At 39.7% G+C, this 16,688-nt stretch overlaps 1 long non-coding RNA gene across 2 annotated transcripts in view; it reads right to left on the bottom strand.

Moving 5' to 3' along the window:
- LOC134735993 (uncharacterized) overlaps positions 1–16,688 on the bottom strand; it is a 606,060-nt gene that overhangs the window by 279,370 nt on the left and 310,002 nt on the right. Inside the window, exon 1 of one of the 2 annotated variants that reach the window (XR_010119603.1) lies at positions 8,024–8,038. The exons of the other annotated variant lie outside the window; for it this stretch is intronic. This is a non-coding gene — a long non-coding RNA (uncharacterized lncRNA). Of the gene's footprint in view, positions 1–8,023; positions 8,039–16,688 lie in introns of those variants that run through there. 2 annotated transcript variants of the gene reach the window in all.

The following is a 16,688-nucleotide window of genomic DNA, read 5'->3' on the forward strand; positions in this document are numbered from 1 at the left end:
GTGGAAACATCCCCTTTGTAATTTTTAATTGTATTTATTTAAATCTTTTTTTCATTATTAGTCCAGCTAGCCATCTATTTTATTAATTTTTTCAAAGAATGAAGTCATGGATTCATTGATCTTTTTATGGTTCTTTGTGTTTCAATTTCTTTCAGATTAGCTCTGAATTTGGTTATATATTGTCTTTTGCTCGCTTTGGAATTGGTTTGCTCTTGGTTCTCTAGTTCTTCTAGTTGTGACATAAGGTTGTTAATTTGAGCTCTTTCTAACTTTTTGATGTGGTCGTTTAGTGCTAGAAGCTTACTTCTTAACATTGCATTAGCTGTGTCCTGGAGATTCTGGTATGTTGTATCTTTGTTCCCATTAGTTTCAAATAATTTATTGATTTCTGCCTTAGTTTTGTTATTTAGCCAAAAGTCATTCAAAAGAAGGTTGTTTAATTTCCATGTAATTGTATGGTTTTGAGTAATTTTCTTAGTGCTGATTTCTATTTATATTGTGCCATGGTCTAACAGTGTAGTTGTTATAATTTTTTTTTCATTTATTGAGTATTGTTTTGTGTCTCATTGTTTGGTCAGTTCTATAAAAGCACTGGAAAATAACTTCCCACAAACTTCTTGAACGGTTTTGACTGAAAGGCTGATAGTAATATGGACAATGAAGTCCAGGCTGAGGTGGTCTCAGATGGAGATGAGAAATATCTAGGGAACTGGAGCAAAAGTGACTCTTGCTATGCTTTAGCAAAGAGACTTGTGGCATTTTGCCCCTGCCCTATAGATCTGTCAAACTTGAAACATGAGAGAGATGATTAAGGGTATCTAGCAGAATAAATTTCTAAGCAGCAAAGTGTTCAAGATGTGACCTTTTTCTGAAAGTGATCAGTCATATGCATTCACAAAAAGATGGTTTGAAACTGGAACTTATGTTTTAATGGGAAGAAGAGCATAAAGGCCTGAAAAATTTACAGCCTGACCATGTACTATAAAACAAAAAACCCATTTTCTAGGGGGGAATTCAAACATGCTGCGTAAATTTGCATAAGTAACAAGGAGTACATGTCAGAGGCCTTCACAGCAGCCCCTCTTATCACAGGTCTGGAGGGAAGGTAAAAATAGTTTTCTGGGCCAGACCTAGGGCCCTGCTGCTCTGTGCAGCCTCTGCATCCCAGCTACTCCAGCTCCAGCTGTGACTAAAAGGGATCAAGGTACAGTTTGGGCAGTTGCTTCAGAGGATGCAAGCCCCAAGCCTGGGTGGCTTTCACATGACGTTGGGCCTGTGGGTGCACAGAAGGCAAGAATTGATACTTGGGAACCTCCGCCTAGATTTCAGAGGAGGTTTGGAAAGGCCTGGATGTCCAGGCAGAAGTTTGTTGCAGGGGTGAAGCCCTCCTGGAGAACCTCAGCTAGGGCAGTGCAGAGGGGAAATGTGGGATTGGAGCCCCCAAACAGTGTCCCCTCTGTCCCCTCTGGGGCGCTATCTAGTGGAGCTATGAGAAAACAGTCATCATCCTCCAGACCCTAGAATGGCAAATCCACCAACAGCTTGCATCACACACCTGGAAAAGCCACAGGCACTCAATGCCAGCCTATGAAAGCTGCCACAGGGGATGTACCCTGCAGTGCCACAGGGGCAGAGCTGTGCAAAGCTGTGGGAGCCCACCCCTTGCATCAGCATGCCCTGGATGTGAGATGTGAAGTCAAAGGAAATCATTTCAGAGCAGTAAGATTTAATGACTGCCCCACTGGGTTTCAGACTTTCATGGGGCCTGTGGCCCCTTTGTTTTGGTTAATTTATTCCGTTTGAAATGATAACATTTACCCAATGCCTGTACCTTCATTGCATCTTGGAAGTACTTAACTTGTTTCTGATTTTACAGGCTCATATGTGGAAAGGACTTTTTCTCAAATGAAACTTTGGACTTGGACTTTTGGGTTAAGGTTGGAATGAGTTAATACTTTGGGGAACTGTTGGGAAAGCAAGATTGGTTTTGAAATGTAAAAAGGATATGAGATTTGGAATGGGCCAAGGGCAGAAAGATATGGTTTGACTCTTTGTTCCCACCCAAATCTCCTCTAGAATTGTAATATCCTTGTGTCAAGGGAGGAATCAGGTGGGAGGTGATTGGATCATGGTGGCAGTTTTCCCCTTGGTGTTTTTATGATAGTGAGGGAGTTCTTACAAGATACTATAGTTTAAAAGTGGCAGTTTCCCCTGCTCTCTCTCTCTCTCTCTCTCTCGTGGCGATGTAAGATGTGCCTTCCTTCCCCTTCACCTTCTGCCATGATTGTAAGTTCCCTGAGGCCTCCCCAGCCATGCAGAACTGTGAATCAATTAAACATTTTTTGTTTATAAATTACCCAGTCTCAGGTAGTATCTTTATAGCACTGTGGAAACAGACTAATACACCTACCATCTCTTATCATTAGAGAAATGAAAATCAAAATCACAGTGAGATACCCATTTAATAATACCCAAAGGAGGTTTAATTGACTCACAGTTCTGCATGTCTGGGGATATCAAGCAGAATACATGAATAATACAATGGGTATTATTAAAAAGTCAAAAAATAACAGATGCTGGTGAGGTTGTGGAGAAAAGGGAACAGTTCTACACTGCTGGTGGGAGTGTAAATTCATTTACTCATTGTGAAAAGCAGTGTAGCAATTACTCCAAAACTTAAAGCAGAATTGCCATTTGACCTAGCAATTTCATGATTGGGTATATACCCAAAGGAATATAAATCATTTTACCATAAAGACACATGCATGTGTATGTTCACTGTGGCACTATTCACAATAGTGAAGACATAGAATCAACCTAAATGTACATCAATAGTAGATTGGATAAAGTAAATGTAATAAATATGCACCATGGAATACTATGTAACCATAAAAAGAACAAGATTATGTCCTTTGCAGCACCATGGATGGAGCTGGAGGTCATTATTCTATGTAAACCAACAAAGGAACAAAAAACAAAATATCACATGCTCTACTTATAAGTGGAATCTAAACAATGAGAATAGATGGCTACTAGGAGGTGAACAACAGACACTGGGGCCTACTTGAGGGTGGATGGTGGTAAGAGGAGGAAGATCAGAAAAAATACCTATTAGGTACTATGCTTATTACCCAGGTGATTAAATTATCTGTAACACCAAACTCTCATGACACACAGTTTAGCTATGTAACAAACTTGCCCATGTACCTGTGAACCTAAAATAAAAGTTAAAAAAGGAAAAACACACATACACAAAAATAAATTATAGAAATAATAGTACGGATATATTTTTAAAAATATAAAGCCCTTAAATTAAAATGTAAAAAAAAGACTGAGTAAATGCTTTCCAAATATTAGTCTGTAGACTAGCTGCATCAATATTATTTATGAAGCTTTGCAAAAAGCAGATTCTAGAATCCTTGCACAGATCTACTGAGTTAACTGCATCAGATTGTGGGAGTAGTACTTGTAAATCTGTATTTTTAAAGTGCCACAGATTAATCTGTTGCCATAACCAGATTTGGGACCCCATGGGAAGGTGAAAAATGTTGGTGTTGTTATACAAGTACTTAAATTCTTCATTAGAAACTTGCTATCTGGACGGCTTTGGGTAAGTTATGTGACCACTGTGTGCCTCAGTTTCATGATGGTGACAATGATATCTACATCATAATGCTGTTAAAATGACTAAATTTCACAGCACTTTACATAAGTTAGTCACTCATACATGCTAATCTACCTTTACCCCCTATATGTACCTTTTTAGTTTGAGTCAGTCATTTCTTTCCAGTCTTATTTCTAACTATTCTGCTCTACCTCTGTGATTAAACCACTTCAAACCCACTTTCCCTCACTAGCCCAGTGGTGCAAGTTCAACTGCCCATAAAGGCCAGGAACCTAACAGGATTGAGTAAATTAAAATGCAGAGGCCTATCCAAATATTTTTATGTGGGAAAGTGAATTTAGTATTATAAATTTTATTTTTCAAGAGTAGCAAGACTTTAAGATGTTTTTAAGGTAAAATATCCCATTAAGAAATATGGCAAATAGTCTATCAATGGATCAATGGCTAAAGAAAATGTGGTACACATACACAATATAATACTATTCAGCCGTAAAAAGAATGAAATCCTGTCATTTTCACCAACATAGATGGAACTGGAGGTCCTTATATTAAGTGTAATATGCCAGGCACTGAAAGACAAATATCACATGTTGTTATTTATATGTGGGAGATAAATAAGTTGATCTCATGGAGGTAGAAGGTTGAATGATGGTTACCAGAGGCTAAGAAATATGTATGGGGAGGGGAATGAAGAAAGGTTGGTTAATGGGTACAAAAATTCAGTTATATAGAAGGAATGAACTCTATTGTTTACTAGTATATTAGGGTAGCTATAGTTAATAATGTGTTTTATATTTTGAAAACTCTAAAAGATTCAAAATGTCCCCAACACAAAGAAATACATTTTTAAAGGGATAGATATACAAATTACCCTCAATTAATTTTTACATGTTTTATACATGTATCAAATTATCACATGTACCTCACAGATATGTACAATTATTATGTATCAATAAAATATTGTGAATGAATTCAGAAATAAAAAGAAAAAAGAATTTTCTCAGGTCCAAGCAAAACACATATGAGCTGAGTTCAGCCCCCCTGGACTTCTAGTTTCTGACTTTGAGTCCAGTTTCACCATTATCAGTGTGACCCACATAATGTGTCTGACCATATCACCCAAGACAAAAAAAAATGGCCTGGATAGTGAGAGTTTTGTGTAGCTCTGATGTTAACCTCCTCTTTTGGGGGAATTGTAACCATAGCCATTTTTACCAGATTGCCCTGCACTTTTCTCCATTTCACTTTCACACTCCTCTCCTTTCACCAGTCAGAATGCTGCTTGAGATTTGACTTGAGTGTTAGTGGCCTATGACTTCTCACTGTCTTTGGTGATTGTTGATAAATGGTTGGCAATCATTTTTATTACTATTGTAATGGACATTCTTTTTAAATTGCCTTACCTCCATTCATATAACTATCTTTTGAACAATGATTTTTATTTTAATGTTAAAAACCTTAATGTAGTATTGGTACAACTGGCTTGGGGCTTAGAAAAAATGGAAAGTTGAATCTCTAACTCACTTGCAATGCCTAAATGACTGGTAGATCAATAATTTAATTAAACTAAAAAGCTTCTGCACAGCAAAATAAATAATCAGCAGAGTTAACAGAAAACCCACAGGGTGGGAGAAAATCTTCACAATGTATACATCTGACAAACGAGTAATACTCAGAATCTACAAGAACTCAAACAAATCAGCAAGAAAACAAACAAAAAAGTCCCCAAAAGCAATCCCATCAAAAGTGGGCTAAGGACACGAATAGCCAATTCTCAAAAGAAGATATACAAATGGCCAAGAAACACGTGGAGAAATGCTCAGCATCACTAATTATCAGGGAAGTGCAAATCAAAACCACAAAGCAATAGCACCTCACTTCTCCAAGAATGGTCATATTCAAAAAATCAAAAAATAATACACATTGACAGGGATGTGGTGAAAGGGGAAAACTTTTGCACTGTTGGTGGGAATGGAAACTAGTAAAAACACTATCAAAAACAGAACTAAAAGTGGATCTACCATTATATCCAGCAATCCCAGTACTAGGTATCTATCCAGAAGAAAAGAAGTCATTATACAAAAAAGATAGTTGCACACGCATGTTTATAGCAGCATAATTTGCAATTGCAAAAATATGGAACCAGCCCAAATGCCTATCAATCAACAAGTGGATAAAGCAGATTCTAGAAGTGGATCTAGAAAATGGATAAAGTGGATAAAGAAAATGTGATATATATACACCATGGAATATTACTCAGCCATAAGAAGGAACAAAATAATGGCATTCACAAAAACCTGAACGGAACTGGAGACTATTATTCTAAGTGAGGTAACACAGGAATGGGAAACCAAACATTGTATATTCTCTCATATGTGGAAGCTAACCTCTGAGGACACAAAGGCATAAGAATAATACATTGGATTCTGAGGACTCAGAGGAATGGGTGATGGAGGGCTAGGGATAAAAAATCTACACTTTGGGTACATAGTACACTGCTCGGGTGATGAATGCACCAAAATCTCAGAAATCACCACTGAAGAACTTACACATGAAAAAACATCACCTGTTCCACAAAAACCTATTGAAATAAGAAAACCAAAAATTAAAAAAGCAAAGTCATAAGAGGAAAAGATGTTGTATTCATTAATATCAGCGACCCCAAAATTACAGTGGCTTAAGCAAGATAATAGTTTAACTCTGGTGTGCCAGTCTGAGTTAAAGCAACCAAAAGCTGATAGGGCAGCTTCAGTGCTAAGAACGCAGGTTTCTTCTGTCTTTACTTCCATCATTTCTAAAGGCATTTCCCTGACCCTCATAGATGAAGACCTCATGAGCTGGATCTGTATTCCAGCCAGCAGGACAATAGAGAATGGGATTGGAAGACACAACCTGGAATTTGCCCACATTGCTTCCTCTTAAATCTCTTTTTCTCACAGTCTCAATGTCACACCTAGCTACAAAGGAGGCTGGAAAATGTAGTCTTCATTTGAGATTCTCCTGATCTCAGCTTAGATTTAGGGGTTTTATTACTAAAGAAAGAAGGGCCAAATAAACATAGAAGAACAACTACAGTATCTGCTATAGGGATTAACTTAGGACTGATAGGGAAACAAAAGAAAAACAACCCTGCAAAGATAAGAGTTGGTACCCAGCTAATGGACTCATCATTATAAAAGTCTGGGAGGAGGAACTGGGATTCCAGAGAGGTTCTCATAGCAGAGATAAATGCCTTTGTTCATCTTGTTGCTTTTGTTCATGTGCTTCCAGATGGGAAGAATCACCAACACAAACACATGGCAAACAGGAAGAGGATGAAGACCTCTCATCTCTTGGCACGAGGATGAAGGAAATACCCTCAGTCATGGCCATGGTTACAAGGATCCTAGGATTCAGCTTCTCCAGAAATCTGAATGCTTTTGGATTAAATGTCCTGGGAGTTGGACATGGCTGTGTGGTAATATAACTTCTAGTCTCCTCTTTGAGCTTACCACTGAGCACTGAGCTCATGGGGCAATTCTCCTGTCTTTGTTCCTTCAACTCCTTCTTTACTCACATTCATGCTTTCCAATTTTGTCCTTTGACAGCATGGATGGACTAAGGTTGTGGAATGTTCTGGGGCTAATGGAGCCTAGATTCAAATCCTGGCTCTGCTCCTTTCTTGTTGTGTGTGCGATCTTGGACAAGATACCTAACGCCTGTGAGCCTTAGTTTCCATTTCTATAAAAAGAGAGTACAGATAACAGTTCCTCCATCACAAAGTTGTCATGTGAATTAAATGTATTCAAAGCCAAAAAAGAAAAAAATAAAGAATTTAAACATCAAACCGGAAACTTTAATCAATCAAAATGTAATATCAAGGATTAGATTCATTTTTCTGTCTAAAACAACTGAAAAACTAACAAAATAAGTAAAACAGAGACAACGAAAGGCATTGATCATCAGGTACTGAAAGACAGTGGTTTCTACAAATGTAGTGAGCTCTGTGATTGCCCCAGTCTAGTGCTTTACAGGGAAGTACAGGGAGGGGAACACAATCAGAATCCAATACATACCCTGAGTTGAGGAGACAAAGAATGAGTCCAGGAAAACCAAGACAGCTAGAGTTTGCAATGCAGAGTACTGGTGAGGAGAAAGATAAAAGGATGATAGGGAACAGTACTCAGTTCTTGCAGAGTCAGTTATTTTGCCTATTTCTACCAGCTAGAGTAAAAAGGCACATCAGTCATGGCACATTGATTACAATACTAAGAGTTGACTTACCTAGTACTTGGAAAAAAAGAAAAAACATAATCCCAGACTAAATCACAGTTCTAGTTCTGCCTAATTAAGCTTGAAAACAAGACCCCAAAAGATCAAAATGTGTCTAATTTATTTAATTATATTCTAGACCAAAACTTAATAATATTTTTTAAAATACAAAAGTATACATCACTAAAAAGAAATATTAACAATGTCTGACATGTAATAAAAACCAGATATGAAAAGAAATATAAAGATATAACCCATAATTAGGATAAAACACAATCAATTCCACACCAGAAATGACTCAGATGATAAAACTAGCAGATAAGAATATTCAGTTAACAAGACTACTCTATATCTTCAAGAAGTTACAGGAAAGGCTGCATATGTTAAGTAGAGAAATAGAAGAAACATGTTTTAAAAGGGCCCTATTTGACCTGTTAATGATAAAAACTACAACGTCTGAAATGATTAAAATATGCTGCATGGGGTTGAATGTATATTAATATTTGGAAGAAAATATTAGTTAACCTGAAGACATAGCAATAGAAACCATTAAAAATAAAAGAGATTAAAAGATGGAAAAATTAACACAATATCAATGAGCTGTGACATAATTTTAAGCAGCCAAATAAATGTGCAAATAGAGTCCATAAAAGAATTAGGGCAGAAAAATTGCTTGGTGAATTAATGGTTAAAATGCTGCAAATTTTATGCAAATTCTACTCTCAGAGATCAAAGAATCTCAACAAACTCTAAACAAAAATAACAACTGGCCAAAATGGCTTGATTAGAAGCAGCTACAGTCCATGGCTCTCACGAAGAGGAAAAAAAACAGCAAGTGAATTCTGAACCTTCAACTGAAGTATCCAGGCTCTTGCATTGGGACTGATTAATCGGACAGCTTGACCCATGGAGAATGAGGAAAAGCAGAGGAGGGCGATGGCCCACCTGGGAGTGGCACAGAGCCGGGGAAGTTCCCATCCCCAGCTAAAGGAGGTAGTGAGTGATTGTGTGACCCCACCTGGGAAACCACACTTAGCACACAGATCTTTGCAACATGCAGGTAAGGAGATCCCTTCGTGAGCCCACACCATCAGGGTCTTGGATCCGAAGACAGAGCTGTGCAGTCTCAGCAGAGCAGCCACTTGGGCACGCACAGAGACCCGGGAATTGGTTTGCATACTTTGGCCCTAAGAATTCTGTCAAGGTGGCAGATCCATCTGTGCATTCCCCTTGGAAGGGGGCTAAATCTCAGGAGCCTAGTGGTGTCATTCTATGGGTGCCATTCTCATAGCACCTAGCAAAGTTAAGGACCACTGGCTTGGAATTCCAGCCAGCCAGTGACAGCAGCTGGAGACTGCCAAGTTCCCAGAAGGAGGGGTGGCCACCATCTCTGTGGTTTGAGTCGGCCGTTCTAGTCCGCCAGCTCTGGGGAGTCCAGATGGTCCAGACTGGGAGGAGTTCCCCACAATGCAACCAGATCATGGCCAGACTGCTTCTTTAAGTGGGACCCTGATTCATTCCTTCTCACTGGGCGAGACTTCCCTGTGGGAATTTCAGCAACACCAGCCAGAGTTATACAACAGAACTCTGATCTTTCCCTTGGATGGAGCCCCTGGAGGGGAGAGGTGGCCGCCGTTTCTGTGGTTCAGCCAACTTAGTCTTTCCATCATGCTGGCTCTGGAGAGTCCAGGTGGTCCGGACTGGACTGGGAAAAGGAAAATGTGCTCAGTCTGCAGGCTGTCTTGGTGAACGTGTAACTCAGCTTGGTCCACGACCACGGCCAGGTACCAATCAGGAGCTGAAATGATAAATCATAGAGGCTGCTCAGCTTGGCCCAGGACCTATTAGAAGCTGAAGTGAAAGCTTGGCCCAAGACCAATCAGGGGCTGAAGTGATGATTCATAGAAGCTGGACTTACAGTCCTAAGAAAGGAAAGTGCCCATCAGAACCCACTGGAGCCCACCGTGCCCATGCCCACAAAAGGAGAAAAAACTTTTTTGGGGATGCTACTGACTATACAAAGGATAAAGGCGGCCGGGCGCGGTGGCTCACGCTTGTAATCCCAGCACTTTGGGAGGCCGAGGTGGGCGGATCACGAGGTCAGGAGATCGAGACCATGGTGAAACCCCGTCTCCACTAAAAATACAAAAAAATTAGCCGGGCGTGGTGGCGGGCGCCTGTAGTCCCAGCTACTCGGAGAGGCTGAGGCAGGAGAATGGCGTGAACCCGGGAGGCGGAGCTTGCAGTGAGCCGAGATCGCGCCACTGCACTCCAGCCTGGGCGACAGAGCAAGACTCCGTCTCAAAAAAAAAAAAAAAAAAAAAAAAAGGATAAAGGCATTTTCTATGCCAGGCCTTGTTCCCTTATCTGAGTGAGCTGGAGGTTTGTGCAAGTTTTTATCCAAATGGGCCAGAATGGCCTGAGGTTTTTTGTATCTGTGCAGCTGTGGGCATGTCTCCAGGCAAAACATCCTGTTCCCTTATCTGTGCCTGCAGCTTGAATTTTTTTTCCCTGGCTGCTTTTTTTTTTTTTTTTTATTATACTTTAGGGTTTTAGGGTACATGTGCTGCTTTTTATGTTATGTGGGGAAGAGGCACTGACCCATGGGCTGGGGGCTCTTTGGGACTCTTCCCTTGTTGTCTACCTAAGGCAAGCTACCTAACTCCTTTCATTACCCCCCTCAGGAGTGGAGACCTTAACTTCTATTAGGGAGATTCGGCATTGATCTTTCTGGCTACTTCCTGCTGGAAAGGGGAGTTGTGTAGGGAATAGCAGCTAGGATTGTTTTTGAGGTTGGTTTAAGGGTCCTCCAAAGAAAGGTGCATTCATGCATGGTTCCATTTGCATCACCATTTGGAGCTTGACAGCCTGTATGTGAAAAGAAACAATTTGGGTTATTAGAGGACATGTATTAAAATAAGACAAGGGGGGTAAGGACAGCTTAAAAATCTTGAAGCTGCTGATACATTTCGATAACTAGTGGCTACAGTTATGCTTGCTAAGATTTGGGTGCATGGGACTTAGCTTTGGTCAGATTTCTTAATTTTATCCTTCCAAAGAGACTTTTGGGTTATGGGCACTCTATTTATTGCTATGACCCAGCAGGATCTGCAGGATAATTGCTTAGACTAGAATATTGATCCAGATTTTTACATTACCCATCTCTTTCTGTCTCCTCTGAGCCATAACTGGAGATTGCTGGTTGGCTCACAGGAAGAAGCATGGTTATTTTAAAAAGCAAGCAAAAAGTTAAAAATAACTAATGAGACTGGAAGTTAATGATAGATGTATAAGTTTTAAAACACAATTTTCTCTCTCTCCAGTCCTCATTTTTGTTAAAAACAACTTATGGGCCGGACGCAGTGGCTCATGCCTGTAGTCCTAGCACTTTGGGAGGCCGAGGCAGGTGGGTCACGAGGTCAGGAGATCGAGACCATCCTGGCCGACATGGTGAAACCCCGTCTCTACTGAAAATACAAAAAAATTAGCCAGCCATGGTGGCGGGAGCCTGTAGTCCCAGCTACTCAGGAGGCTGAGGCAGGAGAATGGTGTGAACCTGGGAGGCAGAGCTTGCAGTGAGCTGAGATCTTGCCACTGCACTCTAGCCTGGGCAACAGCGAGACTCTGTGTCAAAAAAAAAAAAAAAACAAAAAAAAACAAAAAAAAAAACTTATGATAGGACTATATAGACAGGTATGAGGCCAGTTTTCTCAAGGGAGTTTTACTGGCTCTGCAAGTCCAGGTTAATTGCTTCAAGGGAAATACACCTTTCTAGCCAAAGCCTTAGAAAAACAACCAGTTTTTCCAATTGTGTTTTGTTGCAAAAGAAAATGGATTCTTGTTGCACTGATGCAAACAACTATATTGTTTAATTCAAGAATACTCATAACTAGTTTCCAAATTATAGAAGAACTAGGCAGAGAAAAACAAACATGTTCCAAATCTTGATCACAGGAGTATAACTTGCCTAGTTGTTAAAAGCTTTTAAGAGTTTCCTTGACTCTGAAAAATAAAATAAGGATCAGCAGTGTTCCAAGCAAAAGTCAAAAACTTGCTTCTGTTTTTTATTAGTTTAGTCCATTTCATGAACACTTGTTTTGCTTGATATTCATAAACATTTTAGCTTTTCATGAGTTCTGTACATTTTTCTGTTATGAGAAACCTGCATTTGAGAGAACCTGTTAAAATCCCACCATTTGATTATAAACCATCTTTTGAAGAGAATTAAAACAAGACAATGATTGTCTCTAAATGACAAAATGCCTAATTTGGATATAGTCAGAAACACAATTGACAAAGAAATTTGGTTATTTTTGTGGTTTACAGTAACCCAACATAACAACCTTAATTGTGATTGATAGCACATATTTAGACATTAGAGCCTTAGACATCCCGTATAGTTTTGGAACATAGGTTAATATTAGTCACTAAAATATAACCTGAAGAATATTAGACATCACCTTGGCAATCCCATGTACCTAAACATGTTAAATAATCTTGTTTACCTCTCTTCCGGATGTTCCAGGGGCCCTCTGCAGCATACAAAAGCTAGGCATAAGGTAAGATAACCTTGAAACTGAAATCTGATTTTGGGAGAATATGTTGGAGGTTTAAAATGCTTGATATCATTAAATAGAATTTTAGATTACCATAAGTCACTTGTTTTGCCAAAATGATGACTTAAGAATTTGAAAAAGCAAAAGCCTTCATTAGCCCTTATTATTACATGAAAATCCTGCTCAAGAGAGAGAAAGCTAAATTTCACCCTTGCATTAGTTTACTATTGATGTTAACCTCAATTTTAATGAAACTTTATATAAAATTCTATTGAATCTTAACCAGTTTGATCATGAAGTAAGATTTTTCACAAACCTTTTATAACCCTCTTGAATTTAGTCAATATGTTCACACGCAGAACTTCTTTTGCAAGATTAATTTTTACAATTTTTTTTCACAATTTGATTAAACCTTCTTTATTTTATCTAACTTAAGACAATTCTTGGCCAAGCGTAGTGGCTCACAACTGTAATCCCAGTACTTTGGGAGGCCGAGGCAGGCGGATCACCTGAGGTCGGGAATTCGAGACCCACCTGACCAACATGGAGAAACCGTATCTCTACTAAAAATAAAAAATTAGCCGGGTGTGGTGGTGCATGCCTGTAATCTCAGCTACTTGGGAGGCTGAGGCAGGAGAATCGCTTGAACCTGGGAGGTGGAGGTTGCGGTGAATGGAGATCGTGCCATTGCACTCCCACCTGGGCAGCAAGAGCAAAACTCTGGCTCAAAAAAAAAAAAAAAAGGACAATTCTTCATCTGTAAGCAAAATGTATATTTCTATGCCTTTTTATAAACTTTTACTATGAACACTTTTTACTGTTTTGCTTACCTTGGGGGTAAATTTACTTCCAGTGGTTTTAATTACATATTATAATGGTAATTCTTAGCAATTCTTCACTTGATTATAAAACCTGGTAAGTTGTTTTAATTATGTGCTAGGTGCAGATAAAGTTTTACTCTTTCCAGCATAGTCAGGGGCATGGATACTTCTATATTTCTCCCTTTTATGTTTTCCCAAGGAGTCCCAGGCCACCAGAAGTTATTCTGGGGCCTTTTATGCATGCACTGAGAGTGGCAAGACAGAGTGGAGAAAAGTAATTTAGTTGACTTAGAAAAAATCCTCTTCCAGAGAAACAAGATTTTGAAGAGAAAAACATACAGGACTTTTGAATATATTCATAGCTTGGATATCCACTCTTAATTAAGCTGAGCACACTTTGAGAAAATTCTTTTTCATTAATTAAAACTTTACAGAGAAGACAAACAGTGATTCTTATCATTTCTTTTACCGATTTACACCACTACCTGTTCACAATCATGTTCAGGTTCTCTAGTTGACTCTGGGAAAGTGGCTGGGTTCAGGCAAGGGCAGGATTTTTCTTTTACTGGACTGCAGATCCCTCTAGCAGCAAAGCTTGATATTAGAGGAGGCAATTGTTTGTTAGCCAGAGACTGCCCTTAAAGGACAGCAGCCCTGCTATACTGTGTGGGGTGCAAACAGTTAAGTTATTACCCATGGTTAACCCACTGGCTGTTGAGCTGGACCTCAAGCCTCAGCCAAAACTCCCAGGACTATTTCCTTCCTTTCTGATACATACAGATTAAATACCTTCCCTATGGGAAGACTGAGGGCTGATGCTTTAAGTAAGGCTTGCTTCGTCTGGTTTAAGGCTTTTATGTTTTAGGTTCCCAAGTTAGGGAATGAGTTCTAGCTGCTTAAGCTTCTTTTATGAGGTGTTGTAAAGAATGAGCTATTTCACTGTACCCAGTCTGCAAAATTCAGTAATGTCCAATAATCCCCTTAACTGTTAAAATGGGCTTAATTCTTTCCTCATCTGGTGTTCTGATTCCTTCTGACCAGACTAGACCTAGGTGCTTTACTGAAGTTTGACAAAACTGAGCTTTAGATGTTGAGACCCTATATTCCCTTTCAGCTAAGAAATTGAGAGCCTTAGTACCTTCTTGAGACCACCTCAGTTGGGGTACAGAGGAAAGTATTATTTAGATATTGCAAAGTTTCAACTTGAGGGTGAGAAAACTTGAAATGTCTTTACACAGAACCTGTTTCAGCAACTTCTTTTTGATATCAGGGGCTTCCTGAGTAATGAATCTTTTTTTTTTTTCTTTTCTATTGAATTGGGAGACAGTAGTGTGTTTCACTGAAGCTCTTCTCTGCCTTTCCAAAAAGGCAGGGGAATCTTCATGTGGTTTCTGGTTCAACAAGAACAGTTTAGCATAATTAAGAGGTTTGGTTCTGGTTCTTTGCAAGCCTTTTAAAATGCAAATCAGAAAGTGTTTCTTTTCCACTTATCTATGTGATTACTAGGGCTCCAATTAGGGTTTTCAAGGAGCACTGTTTCTCTTTCTGTTGGGAATGGGGATCCTGTCTCTTTTTCACCTTCTTTTATTTTAGACTTCTTCCTTTAAGACTTTTAGACTGGCTATAGGAGATATGCTGTTTATCACCTAATGTTTCTGCTGCCTGTAAGGCTGCCTGCTTTTCTGCAACAGTTAGGGTTTGGCTTAAAAGTAGCATAGCATCTCTCCATGTTAGATTAAACACTTGGGCTAAATTTTGAAAAGCCTCTTTATATTTATCAGGGTCATCAGAGAACTTGCCTAGGTCCCCCTAAGGTCCTGAAATGAGAAGGGAACTTGAATCCTAGTGACCTCATGCCCATCAGGCATTTCCTACAGGGGCAACAGCAAAGTTGGCAATTTCTTGAGTGACACAACCAGAGGAGCTAATGATTTGGCTATTGGGAGCCCCTAAGAAGTGGGGCAGGTAGGGAACCCAGAAGTTGCATTTTAGGGTTCCCCAATGGTTTGTCTCTCTGAATTTGGGTAATCGTCCTTTGTAGGCTTGCTTGACATGGCTGCCAAAAGGGCAGGGTCAACTGTACAATACTTACAAAGATTCGAGTTTTCCCAAAAAGCAAAAAAAGCCTGTACATAGGAAACCTTGGAGCACTTGCCCTCCCACTTACAGAAAATATCTAGTTGTTGAATAGTATAGAAATCAAGACTTCCCTCAGAAAGCCAGGTTTGTTCATCCCCAAGATGGGAACAAGGACATGCCCTTGTGCAATAGAATATAAGCCAGGAGTCTCAGGGTCAAAGGGGTTCCAGTGATTCAAAATGCACTCAAGGGGAGTACTAACTGCAGATGGTTTGTTACTCATCTAGAAGGAGAAGGGGAGACAAGGTGTCCCTTATTCCTCTTCCTCCCATTTGTGTGACCCAGGGTGGAGGGAAAGAGAGAAAGTGTGTCCCCCTTCTCCTCCTTCCCCCTCTCCTCTGGGTCTCAGTGACCATCGTAAGTGCCTCCCTATGGATACAAGTGTGACCTTTTATCCATGGTCCCAGAAAAGCTAGTCAGTAGGATTTATTCACACTTACCTGTTCAAAACCTTACCATTCTGTCCTGCTGGATTCCTAGATCCACCTAGCCCAGAAGGCTCCCAGGGTACCCCAGAGGCTTGGGAGAGATTATGTAGTAGTTGGACCTGGGCAAGAGTGTTAAATGGAGGGAGTGTCCTAACACCATTTCTGGCTTCCCTTGCTATGGCTCCAGCAAAAAATCAAAATCCCATAGAATGGGACTGAATAAATTCTAAATGTAAAATTCATTTTCTGTTTAAATTCCAATGTAATTGAATGCAAAACTGCTGCCTCAAAGAGTGTTAAAATTGAATGGCTGCCTCTCCTTTGATGGGGACAGTACTGAAGCTAAAATCTGTCTTATCAAAATGTCTTCCTCCTGACTGTTGAAAGTGGAGTTTTTCTGTCTACAAATAGGACATGGGGTCTGATCACTGATAGAAGACCCAAAATGGAAAAGAATTGGGAGACTAGAAGTCTGGGACAGAGAGCGGACACGGCTCCCCACGGAGAAAAATCCCATTCCCCTAGGTGGCACTGTAGGGTTAGAAATGTTAGGTAAATACTTCGAATTCTTTTCAGGCAAAAATTAGATAGTTTTGGGGTTTGATAGGCTGTCCCTATAGCATGCCCCCCAGCATAAGAAAATTAACTTATCTCATAAAGGAACTGTTTAAATTTTTGGAAAATGATGAACTCTTATACGAAGAGAAAAACAATCCGAATGGAGAGGGGGATATTCACTCGGGGTGAATATCTCCCATATGATGCTATAAAATGTCCATCATTGAGGGATAAAAGGGACCTTACTAGGTAAATGCTTAAACTAAAATCTTGAATTCCCCCTGTTTCTAGGAAATCAGAAAAACAATAA

This window comes from Symphalangus syndactylus, chromosome X (assembly GCF_028878055.3).
Source record: "Symphalangus syndactylus isolate Jambi chromosome X, NHGRI_mSymSyn1-v2.1_pri, whole genome shotgun sequence".
Classification (NCBI taxonomy): domain Eukaryota; kingdom Metazoa; phylum Chordata; class Mammalia; order Primates; family Hylobatidae; genus Symphalangus; species Symphalangus syndactylus.